General features: G+C 37.4%; 1 long non-coding RNA gene across 1 annotated transcript; it reads right to left on the reverse strand.

The window, feature by feature from the left end:
- Positions 1-3,166: 3,166 nt before the first annotated feature.
- On the reverse strand, positions 3,167-8,509 carry LOC108585878. Its single transcript, XR_004182817.1, has 2 exons — positions 8,470-8,509; positions 3,167-3,450 (listed from the first exon to the last, which is right to left on the reverse strand). It is a non-coding gene; the product is annotated as an uncharacterized LOC108585878 (long non-coding RNA).
- Positions 8,510-14,590: the final 6,081 nt, after the last annotated feature.

Consider the following 14,590-nt stretch of genomic DNA (forward strand, 5'->3'; position numbering starts at 1 on the left):
TTTTGTGCCTCTTATAGAAGGGATTATATTCTTGACTTGACTCTCAGCTTAAATGTTATTTGTGTACTGAAGTGCTACTGATTTTCATACATGGATTTTGTATGCTGAACTTTACTAAAATAGTTTATTAGCTCTGGAAGGCTTTTGGTGGAGTCTTTAGAGTTTTCTAGGCACAGAATAATATTGTAAGTGAAGAGAGATTGACTTCTTCTTTTCCTATTTGGATGGCATTTATTTCTTTCTCTTACCTGAATGCTTTGGCTAGGACTTTCAGTACTATGTTAATACGAGTGGTGAGAGTGGGCATTCTTGTCTTGTTCCATTTCTCAGAGGGAATGATTCCAGCTTTTGCCCATTCAGTATGACATTGGAATGTGGGTTTGTCATAGATGGCTCTTATTATTCTGAGGTATGTTTCTTTAATGCCTAGTTAATTGAGTTTTTATCACCAAAGATAATTAAAAACAAAAATCCTATGATTATCTCATTTGTTTTCAATATTACAGCTGAAATTTTGTCTTGGTTTGTAGGGGATCAGTCAGTGTAGCTGGAAAAATTTTAAGATGAAGTTATAAGATATAGACACAGACCTTCTTGGAAGGCTGGAGGGTTTACATAAGCTCCAGTAATAGATCTGGCTGAAGGCAGCCTAATCCTTAAGTAAATAGCTTAAGGTGGGTACAAAGGAATATAAGGGAGTTTATCTAAATAGCTTGTTTACTCATGTGGTCCTAAAACTAACCTATGATCATTTGCAGGCAGGATGGCTCTCTCGGAGGAAGGGCGACCAAATTAATTACCTACAGGTGTGTTGGCTTAAAGTCTTTGTCATTTAATGTATGCTGAATAAATGCTGGCAGGGCCAGCTAGCCAGGGCCACAGCTGCTACTTTTACAGCACCCTCCTTAGGGTGTGTGAGGGGCCCAGACCCTTAGCAGGACTAACAGGCAGAATATCTGTGTCAGTGTATGTTATTCATGTGTCATTGGGTCAGTGTCTGCAGGATGGACCCCTGCATTGGTTTAGACAAGGCAATAAGAAGTAGAGGAAACTTTAGGGAAACTGGAGAACCTGTGACCCTGACCCTCTGTTGAAAAAGAGTAGCAACTACTCTGAGTAGATGGGTGTCACCCAGGAAGACAGTTCAGGGTAGTCAGACGTTCCAACTTACCGAAAGAAAAAAAATTCAGATTCTCATATGTTATCTTACAATGTCTGAGGATGGATAATTTTATAAAACTTTTTTTTAATATGGTAATAAGTCACATCTATAAGCCAAATGTGGACCTCTGTAGTGGTGCTGTCAAGACAGATTTTGTATTTTTACTGTAGCTTTTGTTTTATTTAACAGAGTAAAAGTTTAGTTGTTTACTCTTGTTTTCTTTTTAAAAATATTCTTTAATGTAGAATACTTTTATTAGGTTGGTGCAAAATTGTGGTTTTTGCAATTGTACCAGCCTAAATAGCAATTGTAAAAGAAAAAACAATCAGAAAACAGCTCCTGCCTCAAACACAAAAGAGTAGAAACATGCTTTCTGTTGGGGGCCGCACCGGGGGTGGTGGAGAATGAAAGAACACACACAAAGACAAAGACACACAGAGAACATGGCGACCGCACTCAGAGCCTCCGCCTCACTTTATTTATACTCCATAAACCTCACGTCAGCAGAAAGAATGCAATGCAAAACAAACTTTCTTTTCCCACATGTAACCTTCTACTCAGTACCTTGTTTCTATATTCTTTCTTATCTACCCGCCTTCTTGGCGCCTACGGGAGTTCATTAAAAGTTCAGTTGGAGATACTGTCCTTGAGCCCTATCTATTCTCAGCATACTGTTTTCAAAGGCCCCTGCATTTCCCCCCTTTTAATTTTGTTTTGCCTCAATCCTAAAAAGGTAGCCCATATTTGTTCCTGTGTTTTCTTTTGTTTTTGGTGGCGATGGAGGGAGCATCAAATCACCAAAAGAAGTAGACCCAAACCAAGTGCCCAAAGCAATATACTTCCAGAGATTGTAGAAATCCATGTCTTCATCTGGGTCCATGAGTTAAAGGCAGCAAGGCGCTGACCCAGCTCCTGAAGGGTTACAGTTCCGGACAACACATGTAATTGTTGTCGAAATGCTTCGGAAATGTTCTGAGCGAGCTCTTGGATGTCCAAACTAATATTTTTATGGCCTACTAATAATTTTCGGATTACAGTCCAATTTTGAGAGATGTTAAAAGGCACAGGCGTTACACAAAATTGAGTGGAATTCCAATCACATTGTAATGTTACCCGAGTACTGAGTACAGTGAGCTGATCTCCAAGCCATGTCAACGCTTGCTCCATGTTGTCCAATCTTTCAGCAAGTTGAGAATCAATGTTTCGTTGTTGAAGCCATAACCGGTGAGATTGTTCGTGCCATTGCTGCATAAATTCAGCATTTTGTATGCTTTGACGAAGAGCGAGTCCTGCTATGGCTGCAGTGGAGGCAATGGCGACAAGGCTCATCACCAAGGCAATTATAAGTCCAAGGGCACGGAGGGTTTGCTGGAGAGAAGTCCAAATATAAGTCTCAAGAGGTGATGCCCCCCATGGTCGCGTAAGGTTAACAGGTAGCCAAATTTCCTTACGAGCCCTGAGGATATAAATATCCCCAGTAAAGTTGTGCCACCAGGAATGATTGAGGCAAGACAAAAATGTACACTTATCTGTACAATTAACAATCCCCGTAAGATTATCCCATGTCAAATTTCCTGCTAATAATAGGTAAGGCTCACGGACACAAGCAATAATATATCAGGAGGTATTCCGATATAATTGAATATGAAAGGAGTTATTCGGGTTAGAAAGATTAAGGGGCATATTCCCCACAAAAGTGCTAATGGCATCGCCTGCAACTAACAACTTCCAAAAATAACTCTGTACTTCAAGCCTCCTTCACGCCATACCAAGGTTTCATTACTGTTAGCAGCAATACTTTTATTTACCCGGTGCCATTTCAAAGGTATGTGACTAAATTTTATTTGAAAATCACCGTGCACACTTCAATCAGTTATTTGCATCCCATTGTATTCTAATAAAATCCGGGGTTTAGTTCCCTGACATTGTTGTCACTCCAGCACCTCAATATTAGGAGAAACCTCTAAAATAGGACAAAAAAGTAAAGAACTAGGAATAGTTTCATTACTATATACAGTATGATTATATTAAAAACTTCTAGTTACAATAATAACAGTATTAGCAGCCACATGACTATGATTATAACAAACAGCCCAAGCTTCATGCGATTTTCGGAGACAATGAGGACTATTTCCCATACATATTGGAAGTCCTTCCACTCCAAATTGGTATGTGCTGATTATAATTGCTGTTTTCCGTTCTATGTTGTCCTTGTCCATATAGGGGGACGGCATCCAAGTAATGTTATTGGTGAAAACCTTAATTTCCGCCTCCTCCCAGGCGACTCCCTGATACAAGGGTGGAAAGGAAATATAAGTCCAATATTCATATAAAGCCTCACTAAGAGAAATAAGTCCCCCACCGAGGCACATCTAACAAAGGAAGAAATGCATGCTGAATCCAGTTTTCTTTTCAACAGGGTTTCAATCATCTTGTAGGAAACCACTCAGGTCCACTCCCTGTAAGGACAAGAGCATAGCCCCGTCCCTGTTTTAGAACTTGCCCTTGAACATACTTACCTTCCTCATTAGGATACCAAACCTTTAAACTGTCAGCAGGGACTATCACCGAGGGAGTTGAGGAAAGATAGGTTACGACAGCAGAGTCTTGCAATTGTCTCCATTGATTCAAAAAATAATTAAGGTAAAAAGAACCTTCAAAATCAAAAAAATTAAGGTAGAAAGGTTAACTTTCAAAAAAATCTGGTTTTTTGGGGGGGCTCATTTCCCCCTTTTTGTTTTAATAGTTGAGTTTTTAAAGTTAAATTTGCGCGCTCAATGATGGCTTGACCTTGACTGTTGCCCGGGATCCCGGTGATATGTTGAATATTGTATTGCTGTAAGAAAACTTGTAATTTATGAGAGACATAGGCAGGGGCATTATCAGTTTTAAGTATAAAAGGAATGCCCATAATGGCAAAACAAGCTAAGAGATGTGTAATAACAGAATCAGCTTTCTCAGATGGCAACGGAGTGGCCCATTGAAAATGAGAAAAAGTCTCAATGGTATGATGAATATACTTTAATCGTCCAAAAGAAGGAATATGTATAACATCCATTTGTCAAATTTGATTAACTTGAGTACCTCTCAGGTTAACTCCAGGATGGAAGGATGGAATGCTCAAAGGAGCACAGAAAGGACAAGCTCGAATGAGAGAATGAGCTTATTTATGAGTTAAATGAAACCGTCGTTGAAGGCCAGAACTATTAGTGTGATGTAGAGCATGTTCTTGTTCTGCAGCCTGCAAGTGGCCAATTAGAAGTGAATCAATCTGAGTATTTCCATGAACTAATGGTCCAGGCAGTTGAGAATGAGAACGAAGATGAGTGATGAATAAAGGAGCTCGACGTTGGCTCAAAGTAAAGGATAACAAAGAAAAGAATTTCTGAAGAGAAGAAGTAGCACAAAGAGGTAAAGTGGCCTGAGAAATATAAGAAGTAACATAAACGGTGTATTGAGAATCACTAACAATGTTACAACCAGTAGTAGGGAAATCAAGTAAGATCATCAGAACAGCAAACAATTCTCCCTGTTGCACCGAGGGATAAGGATAAACTGTAACTCAAGATTGATGAAGCTTCTTGCCAAGAATCAGAAGTTGCAAGAAGATAAGTGATCTGACTATGAGTGAATTGAGAGATAATTAAGGAAGGATCTCCTCCCCAAAGTTGTCGACAGTGATACCGTCCTTTGATGATCAGTTCAGCTAAACGATCGATATAAGTAGCCAAGTGTTTAGATGTTTTATTGGACAAAAAGATCCATTTTAGCCGCTGATTGGTCTGATGAATCATTCCTGTAGGAGAATGTAAAGTATGAAATAAACAAAGGGAAAGGGGAACATCGGGAAGGATATAATGTAAATGAGCCTTTTGAAGTTGCTCTTCCACAAGCTGGAGTTCCTGTAAAGCCAAAGGAGTTAAATGACGTGAGCTGTCCAAGTGACTGTCTCCTTCTAGAATAGAAAAAAGATGTTGTAACTGAATAGAGAAAAAACAATTTTTGAGATCTATGACCATTAATTTTTAACTTTGTGGGATAAGGGCAGGATTAGGAAGACCAGGCTGTAAACTTTCCCTAGGTTTAATGTAAACATTTATAGTTTTAAGACAAGACAAAGACGGGAATTCCATGCAGAAATACGTGGCTTTATATTCCTCTCGGCCATTTGTTTTTTGACTTACTCTTTTAGAGTCCTAAGTATTTCTTTAAATAATGGTCACTGTTTCACATAAATAGGAGTGGTGGCTATGAGTTTAAAGGATTGTAGCCCATTTTGAACATCTTATTTTTGGCAGCTGAGGAAATATGAGGAATGTTTAAAAAAGCAGCAAATTGTTGTGAAAGATCTTGTTCCCAAAAATTAATACTGATAGGAACAATATAAAAATAAAAAAAAAACACTTGACCTTGTTGACCTTTAGGACCGACACAGGTTAAAGGTTCTACGTCTTGATAAACCACAGAAGCAGCACCCAAGCCAGTGAGTATAACTGCAACTTGTCTTTTTTCCTATTGTATAGGCCTCTAATTTAAACAAATAATAGACATATTCACCCCCATATCAATTAACCCTTTAAAAACTATTCCATTAATATACACTGAACATAAGGGCTTTTGATTAGAAACTAAAGTTTCCCAAAAAACAGTTTTTTCTGTGCTACCAAATCCTCCCTATTGAGAATACGTTCCCCTGCCTCTAGGCATATAAATTGTGAGACTTGAACCATAATAAGACTTTTATTAGTAACATCATGTCCTTTTGGCAAAGGGCCACACTCTCTAATAGCTAATTTATATACTCCTCTATTAGGAGACAAAGTATAAGGCTGAGTAATAACTAAGTCAGCAGCAGCGCTCTGCTTAGTTGCCACATAAAGCTGAGAAACTGGGGTAAGGTGTGGGATCCTTAAGGAGGACTTGAATTTATTCCTTAATGTTGTAGGCCATTGCTCACTGGGTATTGTATGCAGATTTAGTCAATAACAAATATTTGTAAACAAATAAGGTGATTACAGGTACAGAAATTCAGTTCGTAGCTTACTATTCAATAGAGTATCTGCTTTGTAAAAGATGGTGGACCACAAAATACTCAACGGATTTTGGTTTTCAAAACACTGTGATGCTATCCAAGGCTAAATGGATACTTGAAATTGGGATTGGATCTGGTGCTGAGATACAACTTTTACTTAGTTATTGATTTTTCTTTCCTCCGATTATTCCAAGGAGGGTGACTACCATTTTTGTACTTTATAGAGCAGTCTAGAGGAAAGGGTTAAGCATGTAAGCTCTGGGGACAGAAAGTCATATTTTGACTTTAATAATAAATTGAGCATCATAAATAGCATCATAAATAATAAATAATAATAAATTGAGCATCATAAATAGCCCCTCCAACACTAACACAAGTTTTAATATATTTATCTAAATTGGCCCCATTGGCCTTTAACGATTTTAACAATTTTTAACAGTCAGCATAAGCATTTTTAAAAGACAATGTTTATAACAAAATTTTTGAAGCAAGGCCAGCACCCACAATTTTGAAGACAGCATCCTGAAGACGGGCTACAAAATCTGAATATTGTTCATTTGTGCCCTATAAAATCTTCACAGAGGAAAGGGAAGATTTTCCTGTTATCTCTACCTTATTTTAGGCCCTTAAAAACAAAGTCTTGATTTGAGTAAAGGCAACATCATCTAAACCAGCCTGAGCATTAAGAGTAGCATATTGGCCCGTGCCTGTGAGTTGTTCCTCAGTGGGTCCAGGGGGATCACACATAATATTTTTCCTAGCCTATACATGTGCCTTGTTCATTTACCAGCTGTGCAATTGTAACCACTGAGAACGATCAAGAAAAGCCTTCCCCAAAGTCTTCCAGTTTATAGGAATCATCAAATTTTCTGATGAAAAAACATCAAGAAGACCAAGGATAAAAGGAGATTGAGATCCATAGTTAGAAATGGCAGCTTTCATTTCTTTTTAAAAATTTAATTTGTAAGGCATTAAATTGGACATTATTGCCACCATTTGAAAACTAAGCATTAGGAGCAAAAGAAGCACAAATAATTGGAAACAGATCCAGCTCCTTAAATTTTTTTTTTAAATTAAAAGTATATATAATATATAATAATACTCATATCCCCAAATATAAAGAATCTCAACATATTAATAAGAAAAGGCAAATAACCCAACCAAAAGTAGCAGAACAAAGAAATGACAATAAACCTATATGTCTAACATCATTACTCACTAGGAAATATGTATATTAATACCAAATTGAGAATCATTACATACACAATACAATGGTTAAAATTTAAAAACACAGAAAATATCAAGAGGTAGTTAATGTGTTAAGCAACTCGAATACTCAACTTCTGTTTGGAGTGTAAATTGGTGGAACCTATGCACCCCTATAATATAACAATTTCCTAGCTGGGGTTATTAATACTATATTAATATTAATAGTTAATATTAATGTGTTTATTTATTGACTATTGAAATACTCATAATATTTTAACAAACAATAAGATATACATATACACTGGTTTTAACATATTAAACAGGTGTTTAGTATAAATTTAAAGTATGTCTGATGTGAACAGGGCTTCAACTTTGCCAAACAAAGGCAAAGATAAGGAAGCCGGGGGATTGGAGGCTCTGGAAAATCCTCTTTTAACAGGGCAGAAGAAAAAGAAACAGGGAAAGCTCGCAAAGGTGAATTAGAAGAATATATCTGTAATATTTGTTGAAGCATTTCCATAATACACTGCATGTCAGAATTTCCCTTAGAAGAAGGAAGAGCTGGCTTTTTCTCTTCTCCCCCTTTTGCTACCCTGGCACAAATGGGCTCCATTTCAGATTTATTTTATTTTATTTTATTTTTCCAAATCCTCAGATACCTTTCCTCCTGTGGCTACATTACCACACTCTGAATCAGTCTCAAGTAACTCTAATGTCTGAGTGATAGAGTTACACAAGGTCCACAATTTTAGAGGCATAATATCCCCTAACTGGAGAGCTCTAAGCAGAGTTTTTACTACCTGTAACCATTCTCTCCAATTCAGCTGCACTTTAGTCTGATACTGAAACCAGTAACAATGTTGTTCAACATGGGCAAACAATCACTTCAAAGTCTTTTTCTTTCACTTCTACTCCCATAGACAGCAACAGTCCTTGAAACAGCCATAAATATTCTGAGGCCAGAGAGATGGAATTCCCATAATGAAAGCTTAAGAAGGTTCCCCTTAACAATATCTGAGCCTTACCCGCTCCTAGGGGGTTCCCCTTCTTGTTCTCCCCTACTCACCCGTGCTGACCCTGCTCGCTGCGCCACTTGTTGGGGGCCGCACCGGGGGTGGTGGAGAATGAAAGAACACACACAAAGACAAAGACACACAGAGAACATGGCGGCCGCACTCAGAGCCTCCGCCTCACTTTATTTATACTCCATAAACCTCACGTCAGCAGAAAGAATGCAATGCAAAACGAACTTTCTTTTCCCACATGTAACCTTCTACTCAGTACCTTGTTTCTATATTCTTTCTTATCTACCCGCCTTCTTGGCGCCTACGGGAGTTCATTAAAAGTTCAGTTGGAGATACTGTCCTTGAGCCCTATCTATTCTCAGCATACTGTTTTCAAAGGCCCCTGCACTTTCTTGAGTAGCTCTGGACTGGCCATTTCTTTACAGACTAACAAATCCTCTATAGTGGTTCCTAATTATGTCTCCTGGTTTTAAAGTTCCTCACTATTTTATTTGTGGCACATATGAACAATTGTCAACTAAAATCCATGTTATTTGATATGTGCAGTTGTATGAACATTTTGGGGGGAATTATAGATGACAGAGTTATATATTCTTTTTTATTAATTTATTAATTCATTCAGCAAATATTTATGGGATATGTATTAAATATCAGGCACCAAGTTTGCTACTGGCGATAAAATGATACAGTAAGACAGGGTCTATACTGTCATGGTACTTTTGGCTGATTGGAAGACATAGTTATTAATGAAATAATCATGTGAAAAGTGTAAAATTACCTCTGTTGGAAAATGCTGTGGTATGGAAGACCCTCAAGCAACCAGAGCTTCAAGTCAATCACCATACCTTGTCTTTTAGCATTAATGCCATAAGCACATACTAGCCAGCTTTACGGCAAAAAAAAAAAAAAAAAAAAAAAAAAAAAAAGGATACATAATTCACCTTTTCTCTACAGAGTTTTTAAGAGATGCCTCTTTAATTAATTAACTAATTTATTTATTTTTTGAGTCAGAGTCTTGCTCTGTCGCCCCCGCTGGAGTGCAGTGGTGTGATCTTGGCTCACTGCAACCTCCGCCTCCTGGGTTCAAGTGATTCTCATGCCTCAGCCTCATGAGTAGCTAGGACTGCAGGCGTGCACCTGCAAACCTGGCTAATTTTTTTGTATATTTAGTAGAGATGGGGCTTTGCCATGTTGCCCAGGCTGATCGTGAACTCCTGACCTGAAGTGATCTGCCCACTTCAGCCTCCCAAAGTGCTAGGATTACAGGCATGAGCCACTATCCCCGGCCAAGACATGACTCTTTACATGGAGTTTTTTACAGCACTCTTCTGTAGTCCTAAGAAATAATGGGCATGTGACTTGAGCTTGGGTTATTTAGAGAAAGATTTTTTAGACAGTGATGACTCTTGTCTTTGCCTCTTCATAACAAGTCTCTTAATATTCTCCACTTGCTGGGGAAAATGTACTCTCTAACTCTGTTATGCTCCAGTTCTCCAACTTTCTCTGCATCTGTGAAAACAGCAGAAGAATCATTCACATATTATTCTCCACATCTGCCTCAGAAAACATTACAAGGCCTTGAGGGATCATGAGGGCAAACCAAATATATACAAGATCTAGACGTTAGCGCTAAATTTTTAACCTAGTTGCCAAGAGAACTTCCCAATGGCTATCCCCTTGAATTGAGTAACACCCAGGGACCTTCTTTGTAGGGAATCCCTTTTCACGTATGATTCTTATCCAGTCAACTACAAATATCTACATTGGCATACTTACTTTATATTATGCTCTTAATACGTGTCAGAGATTGTTCAAATTGCCTCATAGGTATTAGTTTATTTAATCCTTTTAAGATCTTTGAAGACAGGGGCTACTGTTATTTCCATTGTACACATTAAAAGATGGAGGATGAGAGAAATTCAGCAAGTTAGCAAGATCAGGTAGTTACCAAGTGCTAACCCTGGATTTGAACTAAGGCTTTTTTGACATCCATTGTTTTGCAATGCTATGCATTTTGCTGCTCAATATTACTTGTTTTGTCCTCTTAATGTCTGTTCTGACCTAAAATTTGATTCCTGTTCGCATTTTATCCAAGCTTCCATAGTCGAAGACACTGCAAACCTGCTGATTTTTCACCAAGTATTTTTAGTCCTCTAAGACTTTCAGTTTCTATTTGGCAATCATCTAGGTGAAGAAGGATTTGAATTATATAAACAAAACTTGGTGTTGGTGTACAGGCAGCTCTAAGTTGTACCCCAAAAAGGGACTTAAGCAAAGGAGCCTCCTTTGAATAGAGTTGCCCACAACTATAACAACAATATTAAAAATCCTAAAGCACCAAGGTCTGAGCCCTGGAACAAATATAATGGCAATCGTGGTCATTTGTGTTTGGGCAAGAAATAAAAATATTAAAAAAAAAGGAGGGTTCAATGGAATAAGATTTTTAAGTGGTAGACAGGAAATTGAACAATTAAAACTTTTTGCTTTTGTCTCTTGTCAAAGTGAATGAACTTCAGAAGGAAAATTCTAAGAGGGAAAAGTAACCCAAGTAGGAAAAAGATTGAAAAATAGTTGGTTGCTCTAAGTGAATTTGTGTTTCCACCTCACCCACATAATTTATACAGGAGAGACAGGATTTGAAATAGGACATTTAAAATGCTAAAGGAATGAAAATTGGTTGTCACGCTCCCCATGGCTCTTAAGAAGTGCTTCCTTCTGTTAATTGATACTCTCTTAACTCTCCTGTTCTTTTGATCCTATTGAGGCAGATGTATAAATCCCCCATACATCTTAATAGGCACCTGTGAATGCAACCCTCAGATGAGTTTTTATGATCATCTCTCAACTTCACTGGAGAACTTCAGCTAGCCTACTTTTCATGGCAGAGTTAGAGACGTTGGGATTTAGAATTCATTATTTCTTCTCCAGTAAAAGGTACTACAAAAGTGCCTTCCTAACAGGTCTATGATGATAGTCAACTGAGTTACCAAATGTAAAAAGTGTTTTGACCATATTAGTCTTTAACGCTAAAGACATCAAGAGATTAGGTCTTTAACTGCTTATTTAGTTTAATCACAATATTCAAGAGACCTAAATAAAATGCCTAGAGAAATGCATATTTTATGTAAAATGGAGGTTTTTACATGCCAATTTGTGGATTACATATATAAAAAAGTACTCTGCTTTGGACAAAAAACCACGGCATTGTATTTAGACTAAACTAGAGTTTACATTTCAGCTTTTCCACTTAATATGTGACTTTAGGCAACAGAAATAAAAATAGCAATAACGACAATGTCATAGGAATATTCTAAGCATTAAATGTAATAATCCAACAAAATTGCCTGGTGGTTGGCAATAAATGTGCTTGGCTACATATATGTAATTTATCATCATTATTATTATTGATAAAAGTTGTATTTCCTTGGCTTGGGTACTGGAATTCTTTGTAGCAAAAGTCTCCTCTTTGTTGAAATATTTTCGAAAAGCTTCCTAGGTGATGGACCTGAGCCTCAGGGTGCATAAGGGCTTCAGGAGAAAAGAGTTATTTAGCCAAATAATGTTGCAGATTGCACAATGTGATTTAACCCCTTTGAATCTCCAAATCAGCAGTCAACACTCCATTACTCAGTGATGCTTTGCTTTTAGTAGATATGTTTGCATGACTGCGTGTATGTGTGTGTCTCCTGTGTTCTGTCTCCTGGAGGATATGAGGCTAACCATGGTTGATCTGGGCAGAGGAGGGCATGTTGCCATCTGTGTATTACCTCCACAGTGTTGGTTTGTGCTTTCACTGACAGGAATGGGAGAGTTTTGGCACCAGGTGATAGAATTGGTGGTGAAAGGCTTGGCTACCAATTCTAGCATGTCATTGTTAAATAACCTTAGCATTCCAATTTAATTATCTCCAGAATCTTCATCTGTAAAACAACAGCAATTATAGTTAACATATGCATACAAAACCCACTGGGTTTGTCCATTAAAATATCTACTGTTACATAACATTGTAACAATGTAACAGACATACCACTGCTAACAACAACCAGCTCATGAGAAGAACTGGATAAACTCACTGGCATTTTATAAAGGCTCTCTAAATGTGGTCACAATAATTATGCATAGTTTTAAAATTCTCTCATGAATAAAGTCACCATGGTTTTTACTGACTCTCTGTACAAGCACATAAAACAAAGCAAGGACAAATTTCACCTTATTTTTCACTTTGTGTATGGTTTCCCCTTCTCTTCACATCTACTCTCTTACCTGCCAATCTTCTCTGCTTTCATTTTACCTCTTTCTTTCTAGTAACATACCTTGGCCTCTTTTCATATGAAATAAATTCATCAGTGACAATGCTACTTTGCTCCTCTGGCATCCATTGATTGAAAATCTGTGAGGTTTTCACCTGTAGAGGAGGGATACAAAGGTAACCCAGATTTGACTCAGTCTTTGAAGTAGACTTCTTGTTTGTGACTGCCAGCTTCTTCTGCTTGAGGAAATCACCTTTCAGGATACAGAATGCACATGTAACCGTGGCAGGAGCCAAGGGTGTGCATATGAGCCAAGCAAGGTCAGACAAAGTCTTTTTTCAGTAATTTCAAGGACAGAAAATAAAGAAGTGTTTTCTACTGTGGTTGTTAAACTAGGAGGATGGAAGCCTGGAACTGCGAACAGTCATCTTGTCTGCCAAGTGGACTTCATGCAGAATAGATTCAAGTAGAAAATTTCATTGCTAAAGTGTGCATTCCTCAGCTTCCCTGGAATATTTGGCAATATATTTCCTTTGAACTTAAGCCAGTTTGAATTGGCTGTCACTGGCAATTCAAAGAGTCTCACGGAATACAGACTTCTAAGAGTTCATAGCGTAATACGAAAATATAGCTGGAATGGTAAAATTGTCCTGAGGTGACCAAGCTAAACTGTACAGGTATTTCCAGTTGTGATTAATAGGAACAATTTTTTTTGCAATATATCATTCCAACAAATATTGCAATGATACATTTTCTGTTGCCCTAGCTTTGTTTTACCTTGATTCCAAGGTCCTAAAGTTTTCCAGGAAACTCTCCAGTTTTATTGATGGTGCTCAAGCTATGTATGTAAGATAGTGGAAGTGAAGCTGTAGTGTTCTTGAGCAATCTCACCTACCCCATGATTTCTACTGGGATCCTTCACTCACTGTAGATAAACATATCATCTAATGAAAACATCATAAAATTAACGAAAACAATGTGACAGCTATACAATAAAAAATCAGGCCCCTAACTTTTCTTTTTAACCGGATTGTCACCCCAAAGCTCTGCCTGTTTATATTTTTGGAGTCACCACCCACCAGCTGCATTAAATAGAAACTAGTTCTATACTAAAATCACAGCACCCATTAACACCTGTCTTTGATATCTTATTTGCAATGTGGATAGATTATAGCCAACTGTGAAAAGGCTACGTTTTCTATCTACCATATTTGGCTTCCTTCCTTTTAAAAGACCTTTTTTCAACTCTAATAATAAATGACACACTTTCAGATTCAATTTAACAATAATAATAATAAGGGTCAGATAATAAAGTCTGGTGAGTACTAAGTATTAAAAATGCCTTATTGATAAAAATGACAAAGTGTAACTTTTTTTGTTTCCAAGAGCTGAGCTTTCTACCTGTACAACTGGCACATCATCTCACACAGCATTTTCATGGAGAGAAACAAATGCTACAGATAGTAAACAAACGATTAAGCCTCTATAATTAAAAACAGTAGGCACTTTCATAAGAACAGGTAAATTAACCAATAAAATAGAATGGAAAAAGCACAAATTAACTCAACTACATTTGGAAAACTAGAACATCAAAAAGGTGGATATTAAAGCTCTAGGACAAAGTAGACTTTTTAAGAAATGCTATTGGGAAAACTATAGAGCCATTTTGAAAAAAATAAAATTACATCAATTTTCTATAGCATTAATAAGAATAAAGTCCAAATGTAAGAGAAATGTAAATGTAAAGTGGAAAATGTAAAAATGTAAATGTACAAAACAAAATTTAAAAATACTATAGGAAAAAATAAGTATAAGGATAGGCATTAGAACTATGATTTAACCCCGTCTCTACTAAAAATACAAAAAACTAGCCGGGCGAGGTGGTGGGCGCCTGTAGTCCCAGCTACTCGGG

This window comes from Papio anubis, chromosome 3 (genome assembly GCF_008728515.1).
Source record: "Papio anubis isolate 15944 chromosome 3, Panubis1.0, whole genome shotgun sequence".
NCBI lineage: Eukaryota > Metazoa > Chordata > Mammalia > Primates > Cercopithecidae > Papio > Papio anubis.